Source organism: Canis aureus, chromosome 17 (genome assembly GCF_053574225.1).
Source record: "Canis aureus isolate CA01 chromosome 17, VMU_Caureus_v.1.0, whole genome shotgun sequence".
Lineage (NCBI taxonomy): Eukaryota > Metazoa > Chordata > Mammalia > Carnivora > Canidae > Canis > Canis aureus.
This window is the reverse complement of record NC_135627.1, coordinates 3480423-3499456: the sequence shown is the minus strand read 5'-3', so window position 1 is coordinate 3499456 and position 19034 is coordinate 3480423. Positions and strand designations below refer to the sequence as shown.

Below are 19034 nucleotides of genomic sequence, written 5' to 3'. Positions count from 1 at the left end.
TGTTTTCAGAGAAAGAATGACCCTACTATGCATCCATTTAAGTCTACTGCTCCAGGAGGAGTTGAGTTGGAGTTATGGAAAAGGAGGATATGGAAAAGCCTGGAAAGATGGCTCAGTTAGGGCTGATAGCTAGCAGGAGGGCTGACCTGCCTGGTATGGGCTTGGGGAAGCATGTTTGACAAAGGGAGAACCTGTGCGTCAATTATTCCTGATGGACACCTGTCACCTGACACAGCTGAGAACATGTGGTTTATGGAGTGCTCAGAGCTCAGAGGAGCCAGAAGCCTGCCTTTGTGATGTAAATTCTTCCCAGTCTGGAAGCGGTCAGCCTTTGGGCAAGTGCGTTAAGTTTTCGGTGTCTGGCTATGTCCAAAGTAGCATTCTGCTCGCAGACACACCACAGCTTCTTTTTTTTTTTTTTTTAAATTTATTATGATAGTCACACACACACACACACACACACACACACACACACAGAGGGAGGTAGAGACACAGGCAGAGGGAGAAGCAAGCTCCATGCACCGGGAGCCCGACGTGGGATTCGATCTCGGGTCTCCAGGATTGCGCCCTGGGCCAAAGGCAGGCGCCAAACCGCTGTGCCACCCAGGGATCCCCACACCACAGCTTCTGACCACCCATACCAGTCTGCACACAATGACATGCTCCAATGGGGACATTTCCCAGGCATGTGTGGGACAGCACATTCATCCTACCTAAGGCCATGTTTCACAATGCTTTAGGCAGACAAATAAATCCTCTGTCTGTCCAGCAGGTGTCTGCAGTTTGTGTGCTTCCTGCTTGTGAATGCTTCCATGCCTAAGACATCAGCGAAGCCCAGAGAAGATAAACATTTCTTGCCATTGGGAAATTTACATTTTCCTCAGTGTATTCTCTACTTATCTGCCTGAATTAGAATGTGGCTGTCCCAACTCCATCATTTTGGCCATTGTCGCAAGCAGTACCCATTATCTGGACCAACCCAATTGTATGTAACTCAGTCATATAGATTTTCTTCGAGCTAGAAGACAGTCTACATTACTGCAATGACGCACTAGGTTATCAAGACTCAAGTGGCTGCTCTTTTTAAGGAGTAGGTTCGCCTACATCAGCAGCTAGTAAGTTTAGCATTGAGCCTCACTGCAGGGTCTGTTGGAAAGAGCACGAATGTCCCAACAGAGACCCAGGTGTGAACTGAGAGTCAGATGCCTTCTGGTCATGTGACCTTAAAATAGCTCTAGGTCCTCCTGTGTCTCAGTTTGCTGTCTGGAAAACAAAAGCCAATGTTTCCTATGTTTTCCTCTCATTAAGCAGTGAGATTTTTAAAACCTTCAGATTCCTAGATAGTACATTTTCTATTCAAACCTTTGCACATTCTCAATCTTATTTATCTGATACAATTTTTCATTTTCCTTTCATTCTGTGTTTCTTCTTTCCAGCCTGGTTCCTACTTACTTTTTAATGCCTTGTAATAGGCTCCGAGGGCTGTTGGACTTCCTAGTTGGTAAATTATAAATAACAAAGAAATTGGTACCTGCCTAATATTCCAAGTCAAGCATTTGCAAAAATATAAAATAAGCAATGTATGTGAAAATATTTTGGAATCATAAAACATATTTTATATACAGCTATATGTAATGCATATAATTATGTATTTGTAGCACATGGACATATGTATGTATGTGTGGGCACATATTGAGAGAGAGAGAGAGACAGACAGACAGACAGACAGAGATTAGCAATGAAAGTCCAGAAGAGACAACAAAAGAAACACTGCCATCCTTTATCTTTGTTCTGGGCTGGAGTCCCCGTCCCCCCGTGTAGTGGATCCATCCCAGCAAGCAGAGGTGGCACAGTGCGGGAGGCCAGAGCGGCCGAGTGGAGTTGGTGGGCTCCGGGCTTCCCGTCCAAGGGCGCATGGGAAGATCTCCGTAGTTGGCTGACCACCAGCATCACCAGCATATCAGTTACCTGTGTGTCCTGCCACTTCTTCAGTTTCGTTAGATAAGCTGATTAAATAAAGCAGCCAGGCACCTCTGAACAGCAGCACGACATCTGCCTTAATTTCTCAAGTAGTTTTATTATTATAAGTTAAATCTGTGAATACAAGCAGAAGTTAGGGTTTATTTGTCTTGCCTGTTGGATTAATTTTCTGCTGCCTGATATTTTGTGTTCAGATGGTTTTTTTTTTTTTTTTTTTTTTTTGGTCTTCATGAAGGAATGCTTTAAAAAGCGGACATCTAAAATGTCCTCTCATCTGGTTCTATAACTGTGGGGAGGTCTCAACCATAGCACAGCATTCACAGGCACACACGCACAAGTGCGTGCACACATACATGCACAGTCGCGTGTGCACACCCACACCTGGACTTGCACACTCACACGTGCACATGCCCACAAAGATGGGGAGGTCAGTCATCTTTCTTTCCATCCATTTTAACCAAATACAATTAACACAATTAAGCCTAAGAGAGATGGCAATCTTGACCTTATCATAGGCTTCATGCCACTAGAATTTGTGTGGACATAGAATTTCTAACCTAAATTTAATACATAACAAAGCCAAAGAAGTATAGGTTCTAACATCTGTTTTTCTACCTTCAACACACCTATTCTTTCTAGCTTGGATTTGTATCATTGTAAGGACTTCACTCTTGAAGCTGTTCCACACCGTGTCCCAGGCGTTGAAGTAATATAATCCAATGAGGCCTCATGTCGGTCAGTCAGACAGAGGCTGGGCTCTCCCAAGAGTGCTCCCAGGAAACCAAGTTCCTATGTACTGCCAGGTGATATTGAAAGAGTCCATTCGGCCTGAGGAGACTGCTGTGAGGTCAGATAAGCCTAGAGCCAAGAGCTACCCAACAGACCTTCACGCACTGCACTGTGGATCCCCAAGGACTCTGTAGGACCAGCAAGGGTCATGATGACTCATTGTCTGGACCCAGAGCTGTGAGAGGATAAAGCAAGAGTGGGCCAGCCCCAGGCTTCATTGAGATTCCATCATGTGTGTGTGGGGGGGGAGGGGGGGGACAAGGGAAATTGCTGCAGAAGCCAAAGGGCTGTACAGGAGACAGTGTGAAGACAAGCACCCCAGCATCACCTGGGAACTCAGCAAGGGGAAGATGAGGGAAATCTTGAAAGACTCAGTAATTACTCAAAACAGCCTAATTCCAGTGTTTCAAAGAATGATTAGCGAATGCCAAAAATGTGCCAGACACTATTCTAGGGGTACTCGGTGCCCAACAGAGGCTGGTCAAATCCCCTACTGAGTACAACGAATTTGATTACATTCAGACCCATAGCCCAGATGGTAAGAGCTTGTGAGGAAGGCAGAGTCACTGGAGATACAGAGGTGGTTTCATTTCCTGCACCTGTGGGTTCAGTGCAGGTAACTTTGTGACCAGCCCTGGCCTGCCCCCCACACCTGCCCTGTACCTAGCTTTGCTCTCTCTTCTCTTCCTTCCCTCACGTGGCAGGTGCATGCTGTGTGCTTATCATGTACCAGGTATGCAGCTGCACACTGGGTGTCCCAGCGGTCGAGACAGACACCCAGCCTCAGACTGAAGAGGGTGGGGAAGGGATCCAAACTGGCTGCATCACCGCAGATTAGCAACGGAGATAAATGGCATGTGAGTAAGGTGCTCGGAGCCGCGGCTGAGAACAGTGCTGAGGGCAGGCAGGGCTGGGGGCCCATCCAAAAGAGGCCTGGCTGCAGCTAACCAAGGCTGAGGCTTTGAAGGTTGGAGAGAAGCCAGTCCTGTGAGCACACATCGTCAGGCCACAGCTTTCTAAGAACTAAGACAGAAAAGAAGCCTTTTAGAGAATTTAGACTTGTTCTCCTAGAAAATGAGGGCAAATTCCTTATTAGCAGTTCACAGCACACCCTTCCAGACGCCACACACAAATACCCCTCTTGTGTCTCATACCACATGTGTGTATTCTGAGTGTTCTGCTGAGTGTTCTTCACCATTACCTGAGTGGTGGCTTGGCGGCACTTGTAATGACACACTGTCATTACAGCTTTTGGATATTTAAACCACCTCTAAAGGACATTCTTGTTATCCCTCAGATACATTTCTAAACACAAATTTGTTGATTCAAAGAGAATCCAAAGTTGGCTTGCAAACATACTGTGATACTGAAGATTTTCCTCATTTAAGCCCTGGCATGTTCCATCATGTTGTGGGCAACTTATATTTAGTCAAACATTTCCAAGTTAGATATGTGCACATGGTAAATAATTTTAATAGTGCAAAGCCAGGTAATGACAAACCCTGGAGCTCCCAGCCCTCCAGGTCCCCGAGTCTCCCTCCCTGGACACTGATGTGATTCCAGATGTTGATACGTATTTGCACCGTTTCTAAGTTGGATGATTATGGATACATCTTTAACAAATATTTTTGTATAAATCTTATTGTGGTCATCGGTTTCCTTTCTTTGGGGAATAGAATGGTTGGTTTATACAGTAGATGTTATGTTCGACTTTGAAGAAGTTGCCAAGTCATTTTCCAGTGTGGTCCTACCTTTTATGGTCCCACCAGCAATGCATGAGTTTCTGGGAATCAACATCCTCATGACTATCTGTTGACACACTTTTTAATGAGCCCTTCTATTGGTTGTGAGGTGGTATCTCACTGTGGTTTTAATATGCATTTTCTAATGACTAACAAAGACCTAGTACTCCAGGCATAAGAAATAATATTTACGAAGACCCCAAAGGGGAAAAAATGCGTTTTGGAAAATTCTTATACACGATCTTATAGAACATACAAACATAAACATTATTAACATTTCAAGTTATACATTTCCAGATCTTTCTCTCTCTCTCTCTCTCTCTCTCTCTCTTCCTCCCACAGACACGCACATGTTATTTAATCAATATAGTGGATATCTGTTATGGACCAAATATGTCCTCTCAAAATTAATGTTGAAGCCCAACCTCCCAGTGTGATGGTGTTGGGAATTGAGGCCCCTGGAAGGAAATTAGGTTTAGATGAGGTCATGAGGATGGAGCCCAGTGATGAGGTTCATGTCCTTGTAAAAGGAAGATGAGACAGGAGACTTCTATCTCTGCTAGCACGCACCAAGGAAAGGCCACGTGAGGACAGAACTCCAAAGGGCTCCCTCTCCAGAACCTGAATGTGCTGGCACCGTGATCTCCGACTTCCAGCTTCCAGAACCATGAGAACTAAATGTTTGTTGTTTAAGGCATCTAATCCATGGGACTTTGTTACAGAGGCTGGATCCTTTACTAAATATTCTTCTTCGGCACCATTTCCACACATGGCGTGGAGAGCCACTACCGGGACGGCCCACTCTGATTCTGCCTGGCACCTTGGTCCTTTCAAGGTTTTCTTTACAATTTGCTGGGACGGGACAAGAGCAGCCCTCTTCTAAGACATGGCCTTTCCTGGGTGGTGGCCGGATGCCTGGTCTCTTGCAGGGCCCCCTCTTTCCATGTGCAGTTTGCCATAGGCCAGCATCGCCCCTGACTCACAGCTTCCCAGCTGCCTTCTCCTGGGCCAGGGGTCCCTCCTTACTTAGCACTGCTTCGTATTTGCCCACAGACATGCAAGGACCCTGGGCACCTTCTAGGGCTCTTAATGGCACACATTCCTTCTCTCTTTGGGTCCTGTCCACAAATTCAGGCCACCTGGCAGCTTCCAATCCTGCTTCCCTGGGGCTCCATTTCCCTGCCTTGAGTGCGTGGAAAGCTGTATTGACCCAGAACTGCTGTGTGTCTCTTCTCTCAGGGAACCCAGTCTTGCACTTCCTGTCATCTGACAGCTTAACATAGTTGCTTCTTCAATTTCGTGCAGTTCTGGAGTCACTTATGCTGGTAGGGCTATGCTAGTCCCAATTACTTTATCATGGCCAAAAGTAATTGTCTTGTTTTATTTATAAAATTATTGTGCTGTTACAAATAAATCTTCAGTGGGTATATGTATAGTTCTCTCTATATAGATACCCTGAATAATTTTATTTGGCTACTTATTAAAAGTAATAACACCAAGTAATATATAGTCTTGAAATCTGTCTCCTAACTTTTCTGTTTCTTTATGCCCTTGCATGTGTAATCAGTCAATGGGCTACTTTAACTAATTAGTTTTGCAATTAAAAGAAACACATGTATATTGTATACTTTTCCCCTGAGTCAAGTAGAACTATAATGAAAAAAACAATCTTTGCTCATTCATTATCTTCGGAGGGAGCCAGCACTGGCAGTTTCTTGTGTATCTTTCAGAAGTTTCTAGGTTTGTGAACATCTATAAATATATTTTCTTTTCTTGTGTTAGGTACAGATGAGAATGTATTCCTTATGTTGTTGTGCATCTTTTAAAAAATAAAAGCATATCTGGAATAAATTTCTGTATTTGCATAGATTTATCTATCTTCTTTTTTTAAAATAGCTCTACTTTCTAAAGGTACCATAATTTAACTAATCAATTCCCTACTGATGGACATTTATAGGGTTTGCAGTTTTAGTATTTCAAACAATGCTACAAAGTAAATCTTGCATACAGATGTGAGAAGATACAAGGTCCCAAAGTGAAACTGGCAGGTCAAAGTAAATACCTCTTTCATTTTGTGGGGTATTCCCCAAATACTCTCAAGAGGTTCTGCCGATTTTCACTCCTACCAATAGCAGAGAAGACATCTGCTGTCCCATTGTGAAATACTGAATTTTCAGTGTCTTTGCCAATCTGAAAGCCTAAAAAAAATAGCATAGCATCTCATTTCTATATGTTGTTACTTAATTATGAGTAAGGTGTTGCTTACTTCCCTTTCTTTGTATTGGTAATTATTTAAATTGCTTTTTGATGTCCTTTGGATCATAAACTTTAGTGGGACCAAGCTGGATCAGGTAGGTATCGCCAATTTTATGGCATTGTATGAATGAATCTCATGAACCATGTGCTTTACCCCCAAGAAGACGTTTCTGAAGTTGTATGACTTTCTGGCATTTACGAGAGCTTTATTTCAGTGAATTTTATACTCTAAATTCTTCATCCATATCACTTTTCTTTTTTTTTTTTTTCACTTTTCTTTGTAGTGTTTGATGACACCTGTTTTCCCTTACTGTTATGTACAAAATGGGGGTTAAGTCCTCCTTAACAAATCTGGTTGTAAGAAAAACAAAACTGTCCCATCATGTTTAGACCCCTGGATCTTCGCTGACTGCTGTTCTCACCATACTGTCCCGGTGGCATCTCCTGCCCATGCCTGGGAGGGGTCAGGTAGACGTTGGCACTGCAAGGGTTGTCAGTTTCCTGATGGGAGGTTGGGTGCCCCATTAGGACAAATCAACTATGAAGATCTCTTGGAGCAAGTGTTATTAGTGTGGCTCCTCAAGGGCCCAGTTCCATCTCTTGTGGGATTGGAGCAAAAGCTGACCATGGGGACTTATTTCTTGAGGCCTTACCCCAGGTTTTCTTGAGAGCTATTTAGCAAGGCTCTGGGACATGGGGAGGACCATACTTGAACTTGTGTAGTCTGAGCCTCAGACAGAGGCTGCTTCCTACTTCTCTCCTAAATCCTGGGCTTTGGCAGCCCCATTATGTACCAATACAATTAATGTCACAAGCAGGAGAAAATGCTATAAATGGCACACAGAATCTCCAAGGTTGTAAAATGAGAGTTGGTACTGCTGGCAAGATTTCTTGGCCAAAAGAAGGTCCATGGTAGAGAAGACCAAGCTGAATGGCAGGTGTGACCACTCACTTAAATATGTAAGCCCTCACCTCATTCATCTGGTGATCATCAGACATTACCATCTCCTGTGAATAGGCTTTTTTTTTTTTTTTTTGGTGAATTCTTAAATAGCCTCTTAGCCTCCAGTGTGGCTTCATAATTGTGACCTTATAACAGTTACCATGGAAAGAATTCCTAGATTATAAATAATGACAATGTGAGTTTCCTAGTTACCAAGTATATTTATAAAATGAATTCCAAAGGTACATGACATTTAATTCCAAGCTATTTTTAGAAACCAAAAGATAATGAAGGAACATACCTTTTTTTTTTCCTCCAGAAAGAAAGCATTGTACTATTTCTCCAAATCTAGTTAGAGAGCAGTATATCTATATGGCTATTAGAAAAAATGAAGGGTGTTTAGTAATATATTATTCTTGGCAGTTTAAGAAAAGCATTTGCAATAACATGGATTTCAGTGTTAATTTCAGTTACTATGACCACATATCAGAAGTAGGTTGATAAAAGTTATCTTGGTTAAAAAAAGATGCAGTGTTCCTCCATTTTCTCACCAGATATATAAACTGGGAGAAAAGATATGCTTTCCATTTTTCAAAATACTTTCATTACTAAAAACCACTATTTCTTATGTAGAGCTCTTGAAGGCAGAGGCTCACCAGGTCAGAGGAGCTGTGGACCAGAGAAGTCAATGAGGGTTCCTGAGGAACACAGCACAGAAGAAACACCACTCAATGGGCTTCAAGCTACTTTTTCATGTGCTACCAAAACACAAGTTCAAAGAAGATACTGAAGTGATGGAAATGCAGTAATTTTTTATGCAGTAATTTTTAATTTTGTCTTTTCCGAATGCTATTCCAGGAGATGCTACAAGGAAATTGGTTCTTTAGGTTGGCTGCAATTTCTCCCTTCTGAATCTTAATTTGAGTCCTATCTTTCATCTTCTATGCTGAAACATTACATTCAGGAACTTAACAACTGGAACCTCTGGCATTAAAATTCTTCTCTCTCCATGTATGTTTAGTGTATCATACATTACATATTTGTAAGCTTTTTTAGTTCAGTTTCAATAAATATTTACTGAACACTGTATTCATTTTCTGTGGCTGCTATAGCAAATTATTACAGACTTAGTGGCTTACATGAACATCAACTTAAGATCTAATGGTTCTGGAAGTCAGAAGTCTGACATGGACACCCTGGGCTAAAATTGGGGTGTCAGCAGGGCTGTACTTCTTGGGAGGTTCTGGGAGAGAATCAGTCTCCTTATCTCTGTGGCTTCCAGAGGCTTCCACAGTCCATGGTTTGTGGTTCTCTTCCTCCATTTTTAAAGCCACAATGATGAATTGGGTCCTTCTTACATCACACTCTGACCTCTTACGTTTTCAATTCTCCCTTTTATGAGGATTTTTGTGATTGCACTGGGCAACCCACCCTAGATAGTCCGGGATAATTTCCCCATCTCAGGGCCCTTAATTTAATCACATCTGCAAAGCCTTTTTTGCCACTAAGGTAACAGCCCACAGGCCTTGGAGATTGGGATGCAGATATCTTTGGAGGGGTTGGCAATTATTCTGCCTACCATTAGCATTGGTTTATTCTTTCAAAAGAAGTTTCTCAAATACCTAATGTGTATTCAATACAGCTGAGCAGATGAACAGAATGATAATGGATCCCAATGCTGAAATAGCTAATCATGGTTTACATATTCATAGTCAAAGCAAATACTATCTAGCTCAGATAACAGACAGAGAGATACTCTGTGCTTCCCCAATATTCACTCGGTCCCATCAGGTCTAGCCCTTCTTCCCATGCCGGTCGCACTTCTTACTTCTTGTATCTGTTGTATTCTCAAATCTTCTCTACCAACGTCCATTTCTCCAGTCATACACAGCAAAGGTGGAGATGTGCTAAGTATGCAGTGAGGAATGCAAACTGGTAGGTAGACATAGTATCTCTGCATATGGCTGGGAGTGGAATCATCACCAGTGTGTGGGGCCTAGCCTTTTCCCTTCTTCTTTATTTCTATGTGTTCATCATTTTGTTCCTTCTTTTTCCCCTAAATCTATAGGAAGTCACAGTGTTGTAAAATTAAAAAGTATTTTTAACTGAGTCTCATAATCACAGTAATTAGTTTAATTAATAGCAGGTAACTTATCCAAATTACAGCTCAATATTAACTTCATAGCTAGGAATAAATGAATATGAATTTTATAATGATGCCAGTTACAGGTCAAGTCTAGCTCGAGAAGGCAGCTGTTGGTAATGGCATGCTTTCCTTTCTTCCAAGAGCTGTCATCTTTGAGGTAGCCTCAAATGTTTGAGATGGCATTCAGACCAATCTGGAGGCTAAACTTTAGTAAAAAAAGAAAAAAAAAATCATCATCATATTCCGAACATTCAAGTGACTTCAAGTCAATTATCAAAACTCCTGCAGGTTTTGGATGCCTGGGTGGCTCAGTCCATTAAGCATTCCGACTCTTGGCTTTAGCTCAGGTCATGACCCTCAGGATTCTGGGATTGAAAACCTGCAACCGACTCCATGCTCAACATGGTGTCTGAGATTCTCTCCCTTGCACTCTTTCTCTCTCAAATAAATAAATAAATAAATAAATAAATAAATAAATAAATAAATCTTAAAAAAAATTACTCCCATAAATCTTGGAGTTCTAAAACACAGAAGTTGGAACAATGACACACCAGGTTCTACAAATGACCAGGAAATAAGATGAAATTCAACCAACATCCCCAAACTGCAGGAAGCTCTAACACCAACATCTTTACCACCAATAACAGTGTACTTAGGGGAGTACAAACTTGGAAGTTGGATCAGCACACTTTGGGTCCTGAGATAGTGGGAAAACTTGGACAAATGCCTTAAATTTGCTATCAGTGTTTTTTTGTAAATGACCTCTAAGATTTCTTTTTTCATTTAAAAAGTATATTTCTGGTCTGCAGTACCCAAATATTTTGGTCTCAAGTCACTTTAAAAATTATTGAGAATTCCAAGAAGCTCTCGTTCATGTCTACCATATCTACTGGTATTTATTGCGTTAGAAATCAGAGCTCAGAAAAAAATTTTAAATATTTATGAACTTCTTTACAATTAAGAAGAAATCTATTACATGGTAGCATAAATAACATATACCTATGAAAAATAACTCAAAAAACACATTTCTTCATACGATGGCCCCCATTTGACATTTTTGAAAATGCTTTAGTGAATAAAAAGCAATCGGATTCTCATATCTGCTCCTACATTTATTATGCTGTGATATCAAAGGTCATAGAAACTTTGGAAAACACTTACTACATATACCCTTATGAGACGGAGAGTAAAAGGCAAATGATGTGTTAGTGCTGTGAAGGTTGGTCTCGTACTCTCACCCACCCTTGGTGGGATCTTGGGCCCCCCCAGGATGTTTTGTCATCAGGATTCAGCAAAGCATCTCCACTGTAGTGGGACTCAGCGAAGTCTGGTTCATTGATCTGCAGTGCTGACTCTCACTTTTGATATGAAAACCATAGCTTAACACTCTAGTAAATTCTTCAAGGTCAAAAGGACACCGTTGTTTTTCCTATTCTTGCATAGCCTTCTCAGGCTTTTCCCATCCTTTGTTTTGCTCCTCTTTCTAATATCCCGTGGTTGCAAAGTAGCTGGCATGAGTCTGAGCTTCATACCATGACTGCAATTGTCCTTCACTTCCTTGAGGGGTTTTGTAAAAGCAAAGAAATCATTGCCAAATACCCAGCAAATCTGCTGTTTGACATCATTGGCTGTGTTTGCACCACGTGCTCTTGCCTAAACTCAGTTCTATGGAGAGAAACCAGCCCCTCGGGTTGGCTTAAGTAAAGCAAGAGCCACCCCAAGAACTGCAGGTGGATCTATGCTGCTCTAATTTGTGGCCACGTTATAGAGAGTCTGTGCATTCTTGAGAAGGAGAACTGGACCCAGCGAGGAGGCAGGCCACCCACAGCTTTGACCACAAGGAACTCAAGAGGTATTAGGTAGGATGGAACCAAGGAACTATGATGGAAGAAAGTTCTGAGTCCCTCAGGGATAGGGTGAACTGACTCTTCATCAAGCCACCATTTCTTTTTGCATGATTTAAAAACCATCTCCTTCATATTTGCATTGCACAACATCCACCAGAATTTAGTATTATTTCAAGTGTAAGTTACAATTCATAGAAAGTGTTAGAAAAGTGCCAGGACCTTCTTCCCACAGCTAATTTCTTCAGCATCCACCAAATGTCCTAGTTCAACTAGAAGCTGGAACTTCAAGTAAAGAAACTTCAGTTTGGGGCTAGTTTATTTATTTTTCTGTTCCACTTATTTTTGGCTTTATGTTTGAATTTATGCTGACTTTCCTAAATATGTTTATAAAACTCTGTAGTCCTTTATTATTTTTATTTCAAGCTTAAGCTGTGTACTCCTGCCATTAGCTATTTAATGCAAAAAGGCAATTGCAACATGAAAAAGCAATGGCAAATAGTTCCTGAGGCTTATTAGTGTTTTATTGTAGGCATAATTCTTCTTTCCGATCTACACTGTGATTACCTATTCAGAGGAAGCACTTAGTTTCCACTTAAAACATAGGAAGACTTTCCATTACCATCAACTGGAAGATTGTGAGCCAAGCAATAGGAGACTATAAGCACAATACAAATGCTCTAAAGCACAGTATGAGAAGCAGACTGTCCCCTTCCAAAAAAAAAAAAAAATGCATGTGAAAACCTCCTTTTTTTTTCCTGAATAATCAATCACAAAAGCCATTTTTCCATGCTTAAAATGTGTGTAGCTGAGTGAAAAGTTAAAACACACACACATAGACACACACACACACACACACACACACACAAAAACAGATATTCCAACCTCAGTTTAGGCTAAAAATAGCAACTTACATGCCCAGGTACATTCACAAGTATTTACTTATAATGAATCTTTAATAGTGATTAGCACCCAACCTCACCCTTTTGAAGTCAACAAAACCCAGGGCATCAACTTTCTCCAGTCACAGGATGCTTTGATCAGCTCTCAGGAAGAGAATCTAGGGTAGGACATAGTAAAGTTCTTATAGTCATGCAGAGCAGATATGGGTTTAGGCAAAAAATCCATGGAAACTAACACCACTGGGAAAGTTTAATACTAGGTAGTACATGACATGATTCTGAGAAAGTCTTCCCTGAAAGCTTACACTCATTGAAATGAAATCTTATAGCCCTGTTTGATTTTTTGGTAAGAATAAGAAAGCATGACTGTAATCTGCAAAGCTTTGATATGTCTGCTTTTGCTATCTGACTCGAGCACGGCTGTTCCTTCCAGTGTCCATGTGCAGACCAAGGAAGAGGTCCTACCTCACCGCGGTGATGCGGTTGCCATGAAAATGCACCACTCAGACCTCCTGCTGCAGGACCATGAAAGGCTGGGGCTCCCGCTGCTGTCTCCTGTGTCCATGACCACAATCCCCTCCCACAGGTCATTCACAGACAGCCACCAAGCCTGGCAGGCTCTTCCCATGATGTGCAACACGCAGCCACCGGCAACTCTAGTTCAAGACTTCCCATTCTCCTGGCCAACCCTCCCTTAGAAGGATCTGCTCTGTGGTCCGAGACTCCTTCTACCCAGGCTGTCTTCCCTTCCTCCTTCCTTTCATCAGTGTCAGACTCGCACGAGGCCCACATGCCCTCCCACTGTACCAGCACCCAGGACAATCTATCCCCTGCACGTGTAGTCCTGTCCTGGTGTCTGCATCTAGGCATATCTGGGTGAACTCACTTTGCTTCTCCTAAGTTCACTAGAAGGCACCATCCTTAAACAGAATGTGAAGCCTCTATTGAATAACAGACACTAAAGTATGTTCAAAATACAAATTGTAGAATTTTCAAGAAGTGAAATTTTATCACAGCCCAATAAATGCATAAGAATGAAGTTAATAAAGAACTGGCCAACAAAGTACATTTAATAACTAAATGTTAAATACTTCTAAATGTTATAATACTTGTTTTGGCTGAAAATGGGTCAGCTTAGCACATGGGTACAGGCTGACAATGAACCGCTACTGAACCGCAGCCCCATCAGGTTGGCACTGGAAGTCTGTGAGGAAGGGAAATCCTCCCCACGGACAGTTTCGGGTATTTTATCCAGTTACCCATATTGTATAGAAAGAGAAGTGAGCGAGGCAAAAATTTACCAGGACTCACTGGCAGTGGCAAATGGCTTGGCTGCTTGGTCAGGGGTCTGGAAGAAAAATACTGGAATATTGTGTACAAGGGGGTTCAGGGACCATGCAAGAAGAGACAGCTATGGGGATGGTCACAAAGTGAGCAAATCTTCATATCACGCATTAATGTCCACCAGAGACTATGGGCCATGGATTAATGTCTGCCAGAGGCCATCTACCATGGAGGAAATACTAAGCAGCCATTTAAACAGAAAGGCTAGGCCAGATGATGTCAGCTGGCATCAATCTCTGGTTACCTTGGCTCTGGTATCATGACTGCCTGAGTGGAGTACCAGGGTGTCAGGGATTAAGGCTAGTTGGGCCCAACAGCAAAATTCCTCTTTCTCCATGGATAATTTACTACTGCTGCTGCAGAGTACCCAGCCTGAAAGCAATGAAGATGAATGCTGAGCCTCGCTGGTGTGGCACCAGCACTGGAGGAGGCCAACTAGCCTCTTGGTAGCAAGTTGATTCCTCTAGAATTGATGGCAACTTAACTTGCCTGGCATTGACATGTATTTCCACCATGGGTTTGCCTTTCCTACCCTGCAGGACCTCAGCCAACACCACTCCCCAAGGACTCTCAAGAGTTTAGTCATCTGAACCACATCATGTTGGACCAAGAGCCCCATGTTACAGCAAAGCTGCTGAAGAATGAGCAACAACCATGGGATCCAGCTATCCTGTCGCAACACACACCCTCCACAAGACTACTGACCAGTAGGGCAATGGGGTGGCCTCGTGAAGGCAGAGGTAAGGTGCAATCTTGGAGGTGATACCATATGATAATGGGACACCGTTCTCTATCACATATCATATATCCCAAATCAAACACCATTATACAATGTTGTGTCTCTAATATGTAGAATATGTACATCCAAGAACCAAGATGTGGAAATTAGAATGGCCCCATTTTCTCTTACCCCTACAGTGACTTGCTTAGGGAATTTATTCCTCTTGACCCCAAAATTCTAGGCTCTGTGGGTTTAGAGGCGAAACACTCTCATCATGATACACACAAAGAATCCCATTAAACTACAGCTACACCTCCTGCCCAGGAGCTTCAAGCTCCTTGTGCCAAGAGACCAGCAGATAAGGGAAAAGAGTCACTGTCTTCAAAATGTAATGGATCACAATCATCAGGAGGAACTAGGACTCCTATTACCAATGAAATTGGATAATAAATATATTAGGTACCCAGGTGATGCACTGGGGTATCTCTTCATAGGCCCCTGTCCAATTTTGATGGTAACTGAACAAATGCAGCAGGCATAGCCTGAAAAAAGAATGGGGACCGGGAACTGGGGTCCTTTAGGGAAGATGAATGGATCCACAGGTAAGCTGCATGGACCAGCAGAGATGTTAGCGAGGATTGAATGAGATCTAAAGTGAGTAGTGTAAGGAGTGGAGTGGTTTGAATCCCTCAAAGCCCTATGACCAGCTATAGTGTGTGATCTGGATTTGGTAGCACTAGCCTGACTTGATAGGCTCCCAAGGAGAGGCCCACCCAGAACTTAGAGGAGTCATTCCCACTGGGGTGATGGAGTGAGGCGAGGAGCACAGATTGGGCAAGCAGGGGTGCACTCAGCGGGGGATGAAGCACGTGCTTCTTATCCCGCTCCCCTGCCCCCCACTCCCCCACCACAGGGCAGGGCACTGGTTTCCCCGGCTGCCAGCAGTATTCCCAGCCAAGCTCCCCTCTGAGAAATAGTCTTGGCTGAGGCAGTGAGAGAGGAGAACTAGGTCCCTACAAACTGTGGGCCTTTTTCCAGGCTGGGCAGCTTTGGAACGGATTACATAAGGAATTCAAGGATCTTAAAAGTGAGTCTTTTACAGCTTCCCCTTTGCCCCCAAAACACATGTAGAAACTTCGTGTACCTCCCAGCGTGTTTATACCTCAGTGTGAAGACAACCTGTCACCACCAGGTCTCACCTGAGCTATCATAACACGATTCTTCCTGGAGTCCTGGTGGACATGTTCTTCCCTACACCCTCGCCCCCAGTATTATGCTTACTGCAGCCAGAGGGGCATTTTATAAATTGAAGTCATGCCTCTGCTCCACTAATCCTCTCCAGCTGGCTCCCCATTGTTCTTGGGATCAAGAAGCAAATTCTCAGCATCACTTACTGGCCTCACAGGACCCACACCCTCTTGGACTCTGCAATCTCCCCTGCATTCACCATGGAGGAGCCCCCGGGACCTGTGGCTCCCTCCCTAACATCTCACTGCTTTCTTTCTAGAATGTTCTTTCCTCCTTCCCTTTTTATCTGCTGTGTTTTATTCAGATTTTCTGCTAAAATTTTGCTTTCTTGGGAAAATTGTCCAGATGCCAGAGAGGTTAAATGCTCTATAACAAAGGCAACTCTGTGTTCTAACTTATCTGGGCAATCCAGGTTACTGCATCCTCTCATTTACTCATTTAATCTGGTCTCCAACCTATAATCCAATCAATTACATAGTTACTTGTGCTTCATCAAAAGTATTCCAGCTATTGAAAATATGTATTATTTTTATTTTTTTTAAGATTTTATTTATTCATCTGAGGGAGAGCATGAGAGAGTGAGAGAATATGAGCAAGAGGGGGCACAGAGAGAGAGGGAAAAGTAGACTCCCCACTGAGCAGGGAAACCTGCCAACATTTCCATCTGGGGCTTCCAGTCTCCAGAATTCTGGGGGCGAGGATGGAAATTTCTGTTGGTTAAGATGTCCAGCCTGTAATATTTTTTTACAGCAATCCTACCACACTAATGCAGAATACCCACCTTATTTTTTTAAGATTTTATTTATTTATTTATTTATTTATTTATTTATTTATTTATTTATTTATCAGAAAAAGAGAGAGCACAAGCAGGGGGAGCAGCAAGCAAAGGGAGAGAGAGAGAAGCAGGCACTGCTGAGTAGGGAGCCCAACGTGGGGCTCGATCCCAGGACTCTGGGATCATGACCTGAGCTGACGGCAGATGCTTAACTGACTGAGCCACCCAAGGGCCCCTATTTTATTTTTTAATACCTGTTTCCTTAGAATAGCTATAAGACTATGAAGGCAATAATATGTCTATCATGTCCATGATTGAATTCCCAACATATGGTAGAATCATTGGCACATAGTAGATGCTTAGCAAATATTTCTTTTTTTTTTTTTTTTTAGCAAATATTTCTTGAATGAATGAGAGTGACTGAGAAAATCATGGCATTGGGACATTATCAAACTGCTTTCCCCAAGAAAGAACCCTGTCGGTTTATACTGCCACCTATTATTTATGACAATATTCCAACAGGCCGAAGAGTGTGGAATGCTAGCCTTTAAAAAAATATCAGTAAGAATATAAAGGTTGCAAGTCTTGCTTTAATTTGCATTTCTTTGATAACTAGGAAGATAGACATTTTATCCCCACCATTTATGTTCCATTGTACATTTTCCATTCATTTCCTGGGCTCTTTCATTTATTATAGTCCTTGTAGTGTTATTGTATCTGTGAACAATTTTATTTATTATAGGTATTGATTCTCTCATGTGGTTTATTTGATGCAAATATCTTCTCTACTATTGATTCATATTTCTTTCATTTTGGCTGCTTTTCATATTTTATATGATTTACATTTTTATGGTAAAAACCTGTCAACCACTTCTTTCATAGTTTCCTTTCTTATCTGGCATACTTTTTCCAAAATTGTAATTAGTAAAGTTTTGTTTTGTTTTGTTTTGTTTTCATTTTTTCCTGGTTTTTCATAGTTTCTTGTTTGATTTTTAGCTCTTGGCCAAATTTTCTTTTAACATACATGATATATAGTATGGATTTAAATAATTTTCTCTCTGTAATCATTGCCTACATAACAACTTTAAAAATAGCTGATTACAGATAAACCTTAGTCCAGCACCTTCTAATTCATGACTATTATAGCACACATGAACTACTGAGGTGCTGTTTTTGTGCAAACAATATCAAGAGATCAGCTCCTAGGGAGGAATGTCTGGCAGTCTCAGAAGGTGGGCGCATGCTCATCTTATGAATTATGGTGTGTGCATGTACATTTATGGGCCTTAATGGTCCCTTTTCATGTGAGCTGCGTGAAGTCCTCTAAATCAAAGTCTTCCTTAGGATATCAAGAAAATATAGCATGGGACTTATGTGAATGATACATGGAGTTGGACAGCTTTTCCTTGTATACACAATAGTCATCCCACTAAATAGTGCATATGAGGAGTGTGATCCTTGGGAACACGATTTGCCTGTAGTTCTTGGTAGGGAAAGCCTTGATCTGGTGAAGGCGTGGAAGAGGAAATGGTGTACGCCAAAACGAAGGTTTCCTTTCCAATGAGACTTTAGAGGCGAGTCAAAGACCATAGTGGTCTGACATTCTTTTAAGTCAAATCTTTTCATTTGTGATTTTCTTGATATTTGCTGATTGATACCTTCCTGGACTTGCACACACAGCCTTGTGAGGACATGCATGCATTTAGAAGAAGAAGGCTGTGTGTATACCACAGGAGTATACAGGGACTCTGTACTTAGAGTCCCGAGGAATATCAACCCTTCTTCACAGCAGCTAGTCCAACTGAACCAAAATGGTGGCTCAGAGATGTCTACAAAAAACAGATGGAGTGGGGATGGATAAAGCCACACGTAGCTGAGACCACACACACTCTCACTGGGTGTGCAGCAAAATCAGATCTTTGCAGCAAAAGTGCATCCTTTTCAATCCAGTCAAAACATTGCACAAGATTGAGATTTCTGCTACTCACTGATAAACTATATGCTGTCAGGGTATTCATACAGCTAACTCTTGACCATTCATTTCCGAAAGCCTCATAATAAACCTCATTTGCATTTTTTTTCTCAGAGAACTAAGTAGATTTCAGCCCATTTCTTTCCATTTATTTGAAATAAAGATTAGGACTCTCATTTGTTTTATTGCTTTCATTTTTGAGAGGAAAAAATGAATGCATCCATGCATTTTTTTTCAGCAAAGAATGAAGATAGGAATTCTCCATTAGCCACAATATAGTCATTTTATTTCTAACTCTCTTTTTAGTTAATTGGATTAAACTTTGCTTTTATGGATATGATTATTGCTATTTCCTTTTATGATGATTGCCGT

The 19034-nt window shown here is 41.9% G+C and overlaps 1 long non-coding RNA gene across 1 annotated transcript in view; it reads right to left on the bottom strand.

Annotated features, from left to right (window-relative positions):
- Window positions 1–1593: 1593 nt before the first annotated feature.
- The window catches only part of LOC144287415 (uncharacterized), a 38015-nt gene continuing 20574 nt past the window's right edge, over window positions 1594–19034 (bottom strand). Inside the window, exons 2-3 of the long non-coding RNA XR_013355216.1 lie at window positions 8012–8086; window positions 1594–3792 (exon numbers count right to left, since the gene is read on the bottom strand). This is a non-coding gene — a long non-coding RNA (uncharacterized LOC144287415). The remainder of the gene's footprint in view (window positions 3793–8011; window positions 8087–19034) is intronic.